The following is a 15,159-nucleotide window of genomic DNA, read 5'->3' as shown; positions in this document are numbered from 1 at the left end:
AAAAAAAAAAAAATCCTCTTCCTCTCAACTCTGCCCCTTCTGTACCAGGGACAGTGGAGGCTGGCACTGTTTGGTGTGGTGCTGACCAAGTGGGAGCTGAAATACAGCAATCATCTGCCCTGTGTAGGGGGATAGCTGGAGGGAGAAGGGAAAGGGAAGAGGTGGCCATGGTTGTGCTGCACTTAAACTGCAGCACTTCATTAATCCTGTCGCAGGAGCTCCCATTCTGCTTTGTAATTAAAATGTCTCCATTTAAATCCCCAGTGAAGAATTAGCGCCATGTGAAGATAACACCGATCTCCGGTGCTCATGTAGCAGGAAGGAGCGCCGTTTCAGTGGGTTGTTGCTAGCTGGGCTTCCCGTGCCTTCCTCCAAGTCTGTGTGGGCCCAGCTGCCTTCAGCAGGAGCTGTGTCCTCAGGGTAGCACTCAGACTGCTCACCCTTCTGCGTTTGGGGAGTATTTGAGGGAAGAACTAATCGTTTCAGGAAAATTTTACATGGGGGGTGATTGGATTTAACAGTTCTTTTCCATCTCTTAGAAATAGGGCAAAAGTTACTGATTTTAAGTTGGAGCTGAGGTAAAATTCTATCCTTTCTCTGGACTCTTCTATAGATACAGTGCAACTACATTGCTCTGGTTTTTCCCCCAATTTCTCTGTTCCTGCAGATCGCTGTTTTCAGGTTTGCAGTCAGGACTCAATAATACTCTTCGTTTATGGTGATTATATTTAAAGCTTGCATTTGTAACAGTTTGTTTGCTTTATTCTATTTTTACTCATGTTGTTTGTCATGGCAAGCAGTGTTTAATAATAATAATAAAAGTAAAGTTTCCTAGCAATTTGGAGAGTTATGGGCCTGTTTCTTGGTGTCCCAAAGGGATTCTTTTTAAAACTCTTAGGACAGGAAAACGGTCACCAAGGAAATGTCTTCTTACTTTCCATAAATACAGTGGGTAAATCTATACGTGCACGCTGATATTTAAGCAGCTGGCCCATTGAAACATGTTAGGGGATGGTGAAAACCTCTCACGCTTGGTATTTAGAGCTACTGCTAATTACAAGCTCATGGACTCCTTGGTCACAGGAGAAGAAATTCAGGAATTACTGCTACTGGTGTGAAGTGGTGCAGACTGTGCCCAAACCCCACAGCAGGAGTCCCAGGGGGGTTGCACGGGAGGCCTGCAGGGTGCTGGTTTGCCTTGGGGTGATTGCTGCAGTTGTTGGGATGCTCTGTGTGGTGTATTTTCTGAGTGGAAGTTTTAGGGTCAAAATTCAAATTCAGAAATAAAGCTGAGGCATACAGATTACTGAGATGATCAGAGGGCTGGAGCAGCTCTCCTGTGAGGAAAGGTTGAGGGAACTGGGCTTGTTTGGCTTGGAGAAGAGAAGGCTGCAGGGAGACCTCATTGTGGCCTTCCAGTGCTTGAAGGGAGCGGATAAACAGGAGGGGGAACGGCTGTTTGTGAGGGTGGGTGGTGATAGGACAAGGGGAATGGTTTTGAAGTGAGACAGGGGAGGTTTAGGTTGGATGTGAGGAGGAAGTTTTTCATGCAGAGGGTGGTGAGGCAGTGGAACAGGTTGCCCAAGGAGGCTGTGGATGCCCCATCCCTGCAGGCATTCAAGGCCAGGCTGGATGTGGCTCTGGGCAGCCTGGGCTGCTGGTTGGCGACCTGCACACAGCAGGGGGTTGGGACTGGATGAGCGCTGTGGGCCTTTGCAACCCAGACCAGTCTATGATGCCCTTATGGCAATGTCTTCCCAGGTTTTTTGTGAAAATATAAAGCGGTCCTTGAGGGGAAATGTAGCTTTGTGAGGAGGAGCTCTGATGTAAATGAGAGCAGCTTCCAGTGATTGTGTTATTGCTGCATGTAAGACAGCTTTCAATTGTGTTGACTTTATATTAGGATCCAGCTCATGCAGTAAATGTGATTTGGGGTTAATTGGTTTAAGGGATTTGAAATGTAAATTCTTTTGTTCTAAAGTGATAGAGTAACTAGAGGATTTTTTTGACAGGGGACTTGTGAAATGGCTGAGTAAATTCAAAAAAGCCATAAGGTACCACCAGCAACAACAGAACACTTGAGTCTTAGGGGGTTTGGTAGGTTTAAGGAAGGACACGTAGTTATGACTTGTACTGTAGGCATGTCTAATGCTAGCCAGGATGAATAAGAATTTGTGCTTATGTCTGGCTGAAAGTGACCTTCTCATGTGTTGCTTTATTATGACAATTAATGCAGAGCTTTGGAAACTCAGGTCATAACTTCATGAATGTTCTAAATAGATCAGTTGCTGAAAATTAAAATCCTGGCCTTTGTTGTGACCTTTCTTGATGTGGTATTTGAGGACGTGGTTTCTGGGGATGGGTTGGTGCTTGGAGTAGGTGTTCTCAATGGTCTTTTTCCAAGCTTAATGATTCTTGCAGCCATGAAGTACGTCAAGCCAGCTAACAACCTAGTGGAATTAAGCCTTCAATTTTCTCCTCGTTCCAGGCCACTAAACTTGCTTCAAATGAACTGAGTTGTCATGACATGAACTGGATCCTTCTCCAGTATCAGAGTGCTGGGGGCCTGCTTCCACGTGGAAAGCTGGGGCTGGAAGTGAGCAGCCCCAGGTGATGGTTGGGTTGTGGCTTTTGGCGGCAGTGCTGCTTTGTCTGCATACAGCTGGAAGGATTGAGGAGCACCAGCACACACTGTTGATTCATGCACTCTTGTCCTCACTGGTTGTCACCGGGCTCAGGATCATCAGTGCTTTGTTTTGTTGGGGGAGCATGTATGCCTCCTGGTAGGCATACATTTTAATTGTTTGATGTTGTTCAGTCCTAAGTCTTTTTTTCTTTTTACCCTGCAAACTTTACCATATGATGTCACTTCATGCGGGTGTTCTTAGTTGTGCAGGATCCATCTGAAACTGGGCAGAGGATTTAATAGCCAGGTTTAAAAGCCTGATGACTTGGAAGATCAGTCAGCACTTTGGGTGCATCTAAAGTACAGAAGGGGTGTGTGTGTGAACATGCACTTCCCCAGCACCTCCAGATCCTTAAAAAGAGATGCTCAGAAGGCATGCAGGACAGTGACCTTCATTACAGAGCTTGCCTTGTGCCCAGAGCTCACGTCCCACTGAGAAATCTGCCTCAGCACTTGGCTGAAAGAAAGGAGCAACCCTTCTTTTTACTTAAAGGCTTTGGCAGAACGAGGCTACTGTCACACAGCAAGTGTTTATCACCTTGCAGACTCAGGTGGAACTTTGATGCCTGTGTATGACAGAATCACCTGCTGTATTTCATTCTTATTTCCCTGTTACTATCTCAGATGCTTACAGACTGAAACTTGATTGTTGCAACTCAAAATTCTGTTCTGTTTAGCTGCTTGCTGTTGTGGTTTTGCTCAATTTCTACTTTGTAATGTCTTTATATACTTTATAATGCAAACATAATAATATTTCTCCTGCAGAAGGAAAAAAGCTGTTTGGCAAGGAGGCCAAAAACTTAAGCTTTGCTCCTGCTGGTTCTGTGTCATTTCCTCCTCATCACTAGAAAGCCCAGTGAGTATTAATTCACACTGGGGTTCCTGCAGTTTCTGAGCATTGGTTTGTATTGCCTTTATCCTCTGCAGTCTGCTGTGTAAGGTTGCTTTTCAGTCCCCCTCAGCTGAGCGGGCTTTTCCAGCACAATGCTTGCACATGGGGAAGAAGGCTTTTACCCAGAGTGCCCATAAAATACCCTCGCTCTCTCCCAAGTGCCTTCACCAACTGCAGGCTGTTTGCCTGCTGGGAGTCAGAGCCCATCCTCACTGGCAAGTTTCTAACCTGAGATAAGCTGAGAGTTGTGCTCTTGTCAGACTGAGCTGGCAATAAGGCTGGTGTGTATCTGAGAGCTGAGGAGCCTGTCCTCAGGGTGACACTGTGAAACAGATCATTAGCCTGAGGTTTTCATATTACTCCTACTTATAGCACTGCATCCTTCTTGTTTTAAACCCCTCCTCATAAATTGAACACAGGGAATGCAGGGCTCAGAAACCTTTCTGATGTTAGCTGTGACTTTTGGTGCCCGGTGAAGGAGTGCAGCTAAGCTCCTGCGACCTACTGTGCAGCCCATTATATGCACTGTGGGTACTGCTGCTCAGTGTTTAACAGATACGTGGGGGTGTAGATCTGGGAGAGGTCCTGTACTGTTCTAGTGCGAGTTCATGGTTTGGCTCCATGATCTCTGCAGGTGCCTTTCAACCCTGCTGCTCAAATACAGGCTGTGCAGTTGGGCTCCATCACATGCTGTGAGAGCAGAATACAAGTGGACTCAGCTCTGAGCTGACTCTTTTGAGTATGACTCCAATGTGTTTCCTTGAGGACTTCTGTCATTAGCCCCAAGACTTCAGCAGTAATGATTTCTGGCACTTCTGTAATGTGAGGCTACAGAAGGATGTGCTCGGTCATCAGATGTCACTTCTGAGCTGCAGCAGGGATGGGGTTAGATGAAAGCCACATGCATGGCAAATGAGCTCTGTAATCATTGAGATTAAGCCTAAATAAAGCGTAGAGCTTAATTTTGGACAGCGGTTCTGCAAAATGTAATTGAAGCAATATTTACAACTATTAATAGAGAATAGCAAGTACGCAATACGGGAAGGGCAAATCTGAAACAGATGAGCACACTGTGTTTGTGTCATTGCAACTCCTGCTAGGAGGAGTCAATGACTCCATATTGTTATTGCAAGAAACATCAATACAATGGAAATAATTATTCTTCAGCATTGCCCAGTCAGCTTGTTGGAGAGCTCTGGAGGGGTTGCAGGTTACAGCTGCTGTTTAATACACCTCTACGAGGGACTGTCTGTGGCAGCCACGGTACATAGCAGCGTTTATAGCAGTGATTTCTTGGACATTTCCTTTCTCTACCCCTTGGCTGTTAAGAGGTTTATTCTTGCATCAGTAGTAAGGACACTGCTTGATGGATTGGCCTGTTCCTTCTGTGTCCTTAGAACGGTCTTTCTATCTCTACTGTGATGGATTTAGGAGTAGGGGCTCCAAAGTCGGCAGGGTTTTCCTAAAAGGTGGTGAGAATTATCACATGGCTCGTCCTTGCCCTTTGCTTACCTTGTTGTTTGCTTCCTAGTGACATCAAGGTGCAAAGAAAGGAATTGCTAATGGGCATGGAAAACCAGCATACGTTCTGTCCTGGAACTGCAGAAGCATTTATCTTTGTTCTCTGTAATCATGTTTCTTAATGTGCTGTTTTTATATTTTTGCCACTTTTCAATAGGGTTGTCTCTATTCCTTGTTTTTCTGTTAGTCTCATCCAGTGCATTATTTTCTCTGAGCAAACTCAGAAGCACTAGCCTGGCTTCTCTGGAACAAACAGGACTCCTGAGCACGAATACAACATACTATTTTCTTACAGGGTGAGTTAAACTCCAGTCAGGCTTCATTTCTAGCTGTTCTCAGCAGCTTGTGCTGACATGCTCAGGTTGTTCCCAGAGAATGAACCTAAAGCAGAGTCCCTGTTTGAGCCTTAGCGAAGCCAGTCTTAGTGCTGAGTTGTATTGAAATAGCCTGAAATGCACATCCTACAAATTAAGCCCTGAACTATGAATTTCTGTACTCATGTACTATTGCAAGTGTGGTGTAACTGTGTCTCTCTTCTTCCTACTGCTAGGGATGAGGGGAGACTCCTACTTGTTTGGAATGCGAGGCCTCGGGCACTATGGCTGCATCCCAGAGGATGGAGGACAGTTCTTACTCTACTCTATAAACGGTGACAGCGGTTTAAAGAGATGTTTTACAGAAGAAGATTTTCATGAAATCATTGACTTCAACGACCTCCCGAATTCTCTCTTTGCCTGTAATGTTCACCAGTCTGTGTTTGAAAGCGTGGACAGTAAGGTACAGTGCCGGTTTCCATCTTTTCAGTATAAAAGAAGCATGTGATTTATGTGATATTTGGGTTTGTTGCAGTTTCGAGGAACCAGCAATACTTCAGTCTGTAGTATCCAATCCAGCTTCTTCGCACAAGTTTTTTTCTGAGGGTGGGCAACAACATTCAAGAGCCTAAAAGCCTTTTTGCCAACTACGGTGCACATTGTTTTTTTTTCAGTGGTTCAGGGTTGTAGAATACTGAAATGTGGGTGCGTGTCTCTAAGCAACAGTAGTTGCAGTCGTGATGGAGGTGGCAAAGTTAAACACATGAAAGACATTTCCCCTTGCTGATCACATACCACTGCAACAGGACACTGCTCTTCCTGTATCTTCTCAAGTGCTTTAAGTTATGCATCTTACTTGGAGCATCTAAATGAATGCTAGTGCAACAAATTAAAGAGCACGAGAATATCTTCTGACTTTGCAATTAGTCTGAAATAAAATAGTTGCTTTCTGTTTTTTGTTTTAAGAAGAGCATATCGTTTTCATCCAATCAGTCAGGAAAAACTCCTACATTCTGCAATACGTCTTCAAGTCTCACTTCTAAGCCTACTTTGTTTCCTGAGGGAGATGTCAGGAAAGTAAAACTGATCATTTGGGGCATTATTGTCTAATGAGGTCAGTCTGGGCTAATAGTTACGGGCACATCGGAGGCTATTTAAGTTTCTTGTCCAGAGCAGTCAATTTGGAGACAAGCTTGCAGCAGTGAAGCTGGGCTTCAGCTACAGAGCAGATTTGGTGAGACTGAAGCATGGCCAGGATGGGCGGTGAGCCTTTCTTGTGGAAGATTACCACCTGAAAGGGGATCAGAACTAGACTTCTGGGGTGCTTTCATTCAAAGATACTGAGCGAGCTTCCTGGTGAGGCTGTGCTCGTGCCATTGCTTGCAGTGCTTTGGAGTATTTTTTCAGACCTCTTTGTTTTCCATACTGATGTCATCTTTGAGTAATACAGATGAGAAGGGAATAATGTTCAGACAGCACAGGACTAAACAAAGTGATGTATTCATGTTTCTAAAAATCCCACAAACAAACTAAACTGCAGTCTTGGAAAATGGTGAGTCTTTCCTTTTGCCTTTAAATCCTTTTGCTAATAAGCAGCTTGCATTTGTGCTGTGCTAATTTGTAGAATTTCATAACGAACTGCTAAATAGCTTCAACTTTCCTAAAGTTCACTATGCATATTTTAGAGGTTTGGGAATGTCTTCCCGGATAGTTCTGGCATTCAAAGGCTCTGAAAGAACATTTTGAAAGGGAGACAACAAAAGCCTGCCTAGAACTAGGGAATTTCTCTTCCTTCAGCACAGATTCTATCCTGCTTGCTTCTAAGCTTTCCCTTTTTGAGAGCTGTGTTCCAGTAGTGGCTTAGTCAGAAAATGAAACAGGAGATTATGTAAGTGGGAGAGCAATCCCTGTGGACTTACAGGACTTAAGGATTTGTCTGAGAGCAGCTGGGCTGTGGAGGTGCATCCTGTTCTGTGTGTGGCCGTAAACTGTCACTGCCATGGATTGAACAGCTCTGCTGGCAGGTAAGCAGTTGCTCCTGGGGGCTGTATTTAACTAGATGGGATTACCTCCAGATTTCTCATTAAATCCCAGGGTCTGGGGACTCGATTATGGTTTTTATTACTGCTGTAGGACACATACTTGTGTTCCTGGTCGATTTGTACTTGTAATCCTTTCTATTATTAACTGTTACTGCAGGATAATGGCACGCATGACTTCAGGAAAAAATGCTGTCAACTTTAGATTCTCAATCGCAATTAATTAATACGTCTAAGAATTATATCATCAGTTATGCATTGACCCAGTATATAGAGGTACACCGTATTTCTACTGCTGTAAAATCTTCTCTGAAAAGATGACCATCATCTACAGTAGGTTTGTTTTTAATCCATTCTGCAGGAAGTGAAGATGTTGCAGTGTTATCTTTGACTTTCTGGCTGGTGGCCTACACCTGTAGGAGGGCAACGGAGATATATTTGCTTGAGAAGTTGCAAGTTAATGTGAATGGTTATTTTGGTTTGGCCTGTGAACTTGCTGCATAAACAAAGTTTATGTATATATGCTTGTGAGTGGCTCTGGCATACATACAGCAAGATTAATGTAAAGAATTCACTCTGACAGCTTTTAAGTTCTGTTACCTGATGTGTCATAGGAGCTGTCAAGTTGAAGCTTTTAACATGTATCTAAGCAAGACACTTACTTTGAAATGCTCATCAGTGCTCATCTTTAGAATATGTAAGACACTAATTGAAAGGCATTTAACTAGTATCAGGTCTAAGGTAGGTTCTGGTTTCTGCTTGGCTATAGGCTTGTAACAGCCTTGAGGAAAAACATGGCTGCACATAGCCCTGCACGGAGGATCAGCTGCCTCGCTTCATCCGTCCTTACCTCGTCCTGCCTCAGGTCCGCTCTTGCAGCAGCATAGTGTGGTTGTACAGCACTGCTTAGGAAGTCTTTTCTCTTGCCTACCAGACAGCTATAGGGAGCCCTAGTTTGGATCTCCTCTTTCTGAAGGGGAGTTCTTGCAGCTGAAGGCTGGGTTCTTCACAGAGAAACTGCCATGCCAGTTCTCTCCTGAGTTCTCTCCTCCTTGGCACCTTCAGGTCTCAGCATGAACAGAGGGGAAGCTGCATGGGAGGGACTTGTGCTTCATTTAAACAGCAGCAGAAGAAAGTAAAAATATAGATTACTACTGGCTGTGTGTATCTGATGATGCTACCATAACAGCACCTCATTGGAAATCTTTCTCTACCTTTTAGACCAGTATTTGTGACAGAAAGTCTTCACTTGGTCAGGAGAATTTCACATAATTTCACAGTTTTTCCCCCAGAGGGTGGTGAGGCAGTGGAACAGGTTGCCCAAGGAGGCTGTGGATGCCCCATCCCTGCAGGCATTCAAGGCCAGGCTGGATGTGGCTCTGGGCAGCCTGGGCTGCTGGTTGGCGACCTGCACACAGCAGGGGGTTGGGACTGGGTGAGCGCTGTGGGCCTTTGCAACCCAGGTTCTATCATTCTATGAGAATGCCTTGGACAGCCGGGTTGATAATAATGGGCCTTGGAGGGTTTGTACAGGAGGATTTCCCGTCTTCAGTGCTCTAACAGCTTGCTCCAGCTAATGGAGGGTTGTTCTGTTTATACACACACCTATCATGGGCAGCCTGCCCCTCACAGCAAGCTATGCGTTCTTTGCATTACGATCAGAAAATACCATGTTTCTTGGGCAGATACTGAAAAACAGAGGCCTGGAGAGTTTAATTAACAGGGCCGTCACAGAGCTGGGATCAGGTTTGGCTGTGTACCCATCATTGTATTCTTCCTTTCTCTCCTGTGTAATGAAAGGAGCAGATTTTTGTTTGAGTGTACAGCTCTGCCTTGCTTGGGTCTTAGAAGTCTGTATTTTTTTTTTTTAAGTATTTTAAGAATGAAATCACTTCTAAATCCTGGAGTTCATCATGCATCTCTGGGAAAGAAGCTGACGTGACTCCTCATGTTGGCGAGGTGTGGCAGAACTGTGCTGTTATTTTTGGCTGATAATGTGACCGACTGAGAGGTGCTGCTCCTCTTATCTGAACAGATAGAGCTGTTGGGGTGAGGAGCACAAGGGCACAACCCTGCTCCTGAGCTTGGAAATACATTTGTTTTTAGCAGCTAATTGCTGCTGGAAGCAGTCGGGCTTTCCAGATGATAACACTTCTGTGCTTTTCTCGTATTTTATTTTGTGTAACTCCTTTCTGAAACTTCTGTAATGTGACTGGCTAATTCCTCCATGCTGATGCTGGTAAGCACTCTGCTGCAGTGAGGCCTTCTTGTCTCAGGTGTTCTTTAGCTGCCGTAATGCCTCGGGAGGTGTTCACTCAGAAATGTCTCCATTGGAATATGTTTACATGTGGGGAAATGTGTTTCTTCTACTTGTTTGGAGCCTGCAGTAGTGTTGTTTTTTTTTTCCCCCACTATTTTGGTTCATGCTGGAAGAAGCACCAGCTGACAGTTATTACCAATAAAGAATGCTTATTTGTTTTCCAAACCTCTCAGTTACTGTGATGGTGCTGAAGTCCATTAAGTGCTTTTTCTTGCCAATTTAATTAAAACCAATCATAGAACCATAGAACAGCTCAGGTAGGAAAAGACCCTAAAGATTGTGGAGTCCAACCACAGCCCAGCCATCCTACCCCAACTCTAACAGCCCTCCGCTACATCACGGCCCTGAGCACCACATCCAAACGCTTTTAAACACAGCCAGGGATGGTGACTCAACCACCTCCCTGGCAGCCCATTGCAGTGCTCAACAACCCTTCCTGTAAAGAAGTGTTTCCTGATGTCCAACCTAAACCTCCCCTGGCACAACTGGAGGCCATTTCCCCTCGTCCTGTCAGCAGTGAGCAGAGACCAACCCTGCTCTGCTGCAATCCCCTTTCAGGTACTGGCAGAGAGCCAGAAGGTCTCCCCTCAGCCTCCTCTCCCCAGACCCAACAGCCCCACTTCCTTCAGTCTCTCCTCACAGGCCATGTTCTCCAAGCCCTTCCCAGCCTTGCTGCCCTTCTCTGGCCCTGCTCCAGCACCTCAGAGGATGAATCAGGCTCTGTTCACTGATGCCCACAGGCAGGGGGCACGAAGTGGAACACACGAGGCTCCCCTCCCATCAGAAGCAGTTCTGTACTGCGTAGGTAGGTGGTGGAGCACTGGTACAGGTACCCAGAGATGTTCTGGAGTCTCCTCCTTGGAGATTTCCAGAAGCTGAATGGATGTGGGCCTGGGCACCCTGCTGTTCTCATGAGGGATTCTTTCACCTTATGGTTTTCACTGTTAAACAACTCCTTGTTTTTAATACAGAATGCTACATTAGACTTGCTTTGATTTTATTGCTTCAGGTTATTGAACTTGAGTCTGGAAGAAGATTTAAGGTTATCTCAAATGAGTGCTGGACAACTTGTCCGAGGAGGACGCTCTAAGAGATCTCCAGCTATATTTAGGAAGACTTTTTTTCCTCTTTTGTTCTTGCATTCGTTCTAGCTTTCTCAACAAAGCAAACTTTCATGCTGCAGTTGTTATGTTTATAGTGCACTAAAAGAAACTGGGCAGCTCAGTGGTCTGCTGTGTTGCCTTTAACTTTACATGTGAATTCTGGAACTGAAACTTCCTACTGATGCGTTCTGACACCAAGGCATATAATTGAAATGGGTTTGTCTGTTCTGTGTGCCTTTTAAACAAAGTGGAGCCAGTGCATCTGCTGCTATGCATGTAATGTTGTTCTGGTTCCCTTTTGCACAGGCTAATTCAGGAAGACACTCCAGGAGGCAGGCTGTTTCTGCAGGGTAAGATCTATTCCTTCTGCCTTCACTTTGAAAATCTAGATTGGGAAGTCAGGATCTTTTTGGCTGTATTACATCACTGAAGCCTCTAGGTGTTGAGTCATCATCATATTTAGAGGGTGGCACACTTCTTTTTATTCTAATATTAGTATTCAAGCCTGGCCTTGGTGGAAAGTCACCCTAGCAAAGATGAAGTCACCGCTCCAAGGGAATGGAATGCAGGCTTCATTCTGCCTTCTTGGTACTCTCACTGCTGCTTTCTTTTACTTTCAGTTTTTCTACCTTTTAAGGTTGTCTGCTGATGTGATAACATTATCAGAAACTGCCACTCGAAGCAGGCTGTGACTGGTGCTCAGGCCCACCAGGAAATCTCTGCCTGCTTTGTTTTGTTCTGCTTTGTAAATGGGATGAGTGTTATTCCCTCTTGTTCTGTTTTTAAAAAAGTGAAATGCACTGTGTATGCATCTACTAAGAAGAAGTGAAAAGCTGCAGAAGCAGTGTGCTTCAGCACTTTGTGACTCATAGGCTGCTGTCTAGGAATCCTGCCGTGTGCCCTTCTCTGGCAGCTGATTCTGAGATTTACATCTAAGAACTTTTATTTCTTAATGATCACAAAGATTGGTTTCCTGTTGGACTTGGCTCTGATCTGACAGCAGGCAGTGCAGAGCTCTGCTCACTCCTGCAGCCCTCACTACCAAAACCTTGCCACACACACCCAGTACTGAGGCATTAACTTACTGGGCACTCTCTCCTGCAGATGTAGGAGGCTGTTCATGCTCTGAGACTCATTCTAATAACTCACTTTCTGTGGCATATAAATTTTATTGTGTAATCAATCTCAAATACTTTGCTGTGATTCATACCTGTGCAATACACTATTTCAGCTACAAACACCTATGAACTGTTTTGGTCTGCATCAGAGATGCCATCTAAGTTACATGCTGTGGTGATAATCGTAACTAATTGAGCCCCACGATCACAGAATGACTTGTGTTGGAAGGGACCTTAAAGCCCATTCAGATCCAAGCCCTGCTGTGGGCTGGTCGCCCCCCAGCTGCTCAGACTGGTCAGAGACCCATCCAGCCTGGCCTTGGGCATCTCCAGGGGTGGGGATGGGGTATCCACAGCTTCTCTGGGCCATGATAGAAGTTCTTTTCACAGTCTGAGTTCTTGTTGGTCAGTGTTTATAAATCTACCTTAGTTAACTTCCAATGATATATCTGCTGGCCTGTGTTAGTGTATAAAGGAGGAGGTGTATAACTACTTCCCAGGTGTTTATACAAACTTTATACAAGGGGGTGAAGAGCCCCTTGAGAGCAGCCCTGCGGAGAAGGACTTGGGGGTTCTGGTGGGTGAGAAGCTGGACATGAGCCAGCAGTGTGCGCTTGCAGCCCAGAAGGACGGCTGTGTTCTTCAAAAGGGGTGGCCAGCAGGGAGAGGGAGGTGATCGTCCCCCTCTGCTCGGCTCTGTGAGGCCCCATCTGCAGCACTGCGTCCAGGCCTGGGGCCCCCAGCACAGGAAGGACGTGGAGCTCTGGGAGCGGGTCCAGAGGAGGCACTGAGATGGTCAGAGGGCTGGAGCAGCTCTGCTGTGAGGAAAGGCTGAGGGAACTGGGATTGTCTGGCTTGGAGAAGAGAAGGATTTGGGGAGACCTCATTGTGTCCTTCCAGTACTTGGAGGAAGCAGATAAACAGGAGGGGGAACGGCTGTTTGTGAGGGTGGGTAGTGATAGGACAAGGGGAGTGGTTTTAAAGTGAGTCAGGGGAAGTTTAGGTTGGACGTGAGGAGGAAGTTGAGTGCAGGCATTCAAGGCCAGGCTGGATGTGGCTCTGGGCAGCCTGGGCTGCTGGTTGGCGACCTGCACACAGCAGGGGGTTGGGACTGGATGAGCGCTGTGGGCCTTTGCAACCCAGGCCAGTCTATGAACAGCGTTGACTGCGATGCTGGCGTAACAGCTCCCCATTATATCTGTTGTTCTGCGCTGCACTCGTAGGTCAGCAGGGAGCTGTGGTCAGGAGCTCAGAAAACAAAACTCCGTCTCCACACAGTCAGACACACTATGCTATATGGCTGCCTGTCTGTGGCTGGTCTTAAGATCCCCCAGACTGCCTGGTAACATGCTGAAGCCTTCCTGGAGAAAAGGAAGGAAGTAGTGAGGTCAAGTCACTGACATTTGGGTTCTTTGACACGTTCAGTCCAGTTTGGGGGAAGAAAGTAATTACTTTGTCTGGTGCTTGCTGATTCAGCATTTTAACAGGTATTTGTAGGGAAGTTATTAGAGCTCTTCTTGCTACTAAGAAGACAACTTGCTAAGGAACTAAAAGCAGCTCTTAGATACTTATGCGTTCATGTGGGGCCTGACCAGTCTTTGAAGCGATCGCAGAATTTCTGCTGGGGCTGTAAGGAGTAGTTACTGTGACTTTGGTGTTCCTTCCTTTTCCTTCCCCCTCAGGTGGTTCTGTCTGTTGCAGCCTCCAGCATTTGCATAGTTTTCCTGGAGCTGTACATCAGCTTCATGGCTTGATAGCACGAGGGTGCACTGGGCGTATGGAGGCTGCACAGTGAAAGCAGTATGGTCAGGTTGAGTCTGTGCATATGCCCTATTTTTCTTGTGAAATTAGAAGATGCCTTTAGCCAAAATTATTCTGATTGTATCCAGGAATTTGCAAGCTCCAAATATTCCTCAATTCAATGAATATTTATTTCCTGCTCTGAAAAGTTCTTAGAAAAAACAAAACCAAAATAAACAAAACCCCAACTGAAGTAACGAGTCTTTGTGGGCCTGAAATACTGCTCCCTGTAATGCGGATGCTGTCTAATAATTTTTATAGTAGTTGGGGTTATTTTCCCATCTATATTCTGGGTGCTTGGGAGCACAAATGCCCTTGCTTGGATGGGAGAACGTGCCTGGCCTGGGACCAGCTGGGTGAAGGGTGGGCCTGTGTTTGCTGCAGTTCAAATCTGGAGCTCCAAAACATCTAGCTATACTAGTCATTTGTAAATGACAGAAATAAACTGATTAATGTTCTTTCCAGACCACATAAGCCTGCAGTTCAGCCTGCTCTTTAAATTTGGAAATGTTCTTTTCTGCCTAAAAGCAGCTCTGGAAAAATTATACTATCAACTTCTTGTGGTCGTGCTCTACCCTGTGCAGACTGGAAGGTTATCTCATGGAATTGGGATGGGTGGGAAATCGTTCCTGGGAAAGGTCCCTTCAGGTTATTTGGCATTTTAAATTATTATTTGTTCTTAATGCAGGAATATTATTTTCTTATCAGCTTTGCTAAAATATCGACAACTTCACATAATGAGACACATGAAGGTGGGTGTTGGTGAATTCATGCACAGGATTTAGGCGGACCTTCTGTTGGCTCTTGAGAAAACAGCTCTGGGAGCCCAAGGGAGTCACAAGGTCTGAATCTACAAGACAGTATTGAATGACTCCTGTTTTAACTACTTCCTTTGGCACAGTGGGCACTGTAGGATGAACTGTGCGTTGGCTGGATCCACAGATCCCCGAACACTGGACAAACGTAGATTCAGATTGCACTTGGCAATTGTCTGTCTCCTGTGATAGCTGGCTCAGAATGCCTGGACTCAGATGCCTTTTGATCTTTGTGGAAGTCAGGCTGTGGCTGCTGTGCCTTTCCTCTTCGTGTGCTGTGAGTGCCTGCCAGGACCCAGAGTTCAACCAAGGACCTTGGCTGGTAGAGTTCTTTGTCTTTACTTTCCTTCTGATTATCCTGTGCAGTGGTATTTGAGAGTTTGGCTGTATGGAGGTAGAATAGTGCCTCTCCCCCCAGGATTATTTTTGGATAGTGATAGGACAAGGGGAATGGTTTTGAAGTGAGACAGGGGAGGTTTAGGTTGGATGTGAGGAGGAAGTTTTTCATGCAGAGGGTGGTGAGGCAGTGGAACAGGTTGCCCAAGGAGGCT

This window comes from Meleagris gallopavo, chromosome 2 (assembly GCF_000146605.3).
Source record: "Meleagris gallopavo isolate NT-WF06-2002-E0010 breed Aviagen turkey brand Nicholas breeding stock chromosome 2, Turkey_5.1, whole genome shotgun sequence".
In the NCBI taxonomy this organism is placed as follows: domain Eukaryota; kingdom Metazoa; phylum Chordata; class Aves; order Galliformes; family Phasianidae; genus Meleagris; species Meleagris gallopavo.
Note: the sequence above shows the minus strand (reverse complement) of the source record.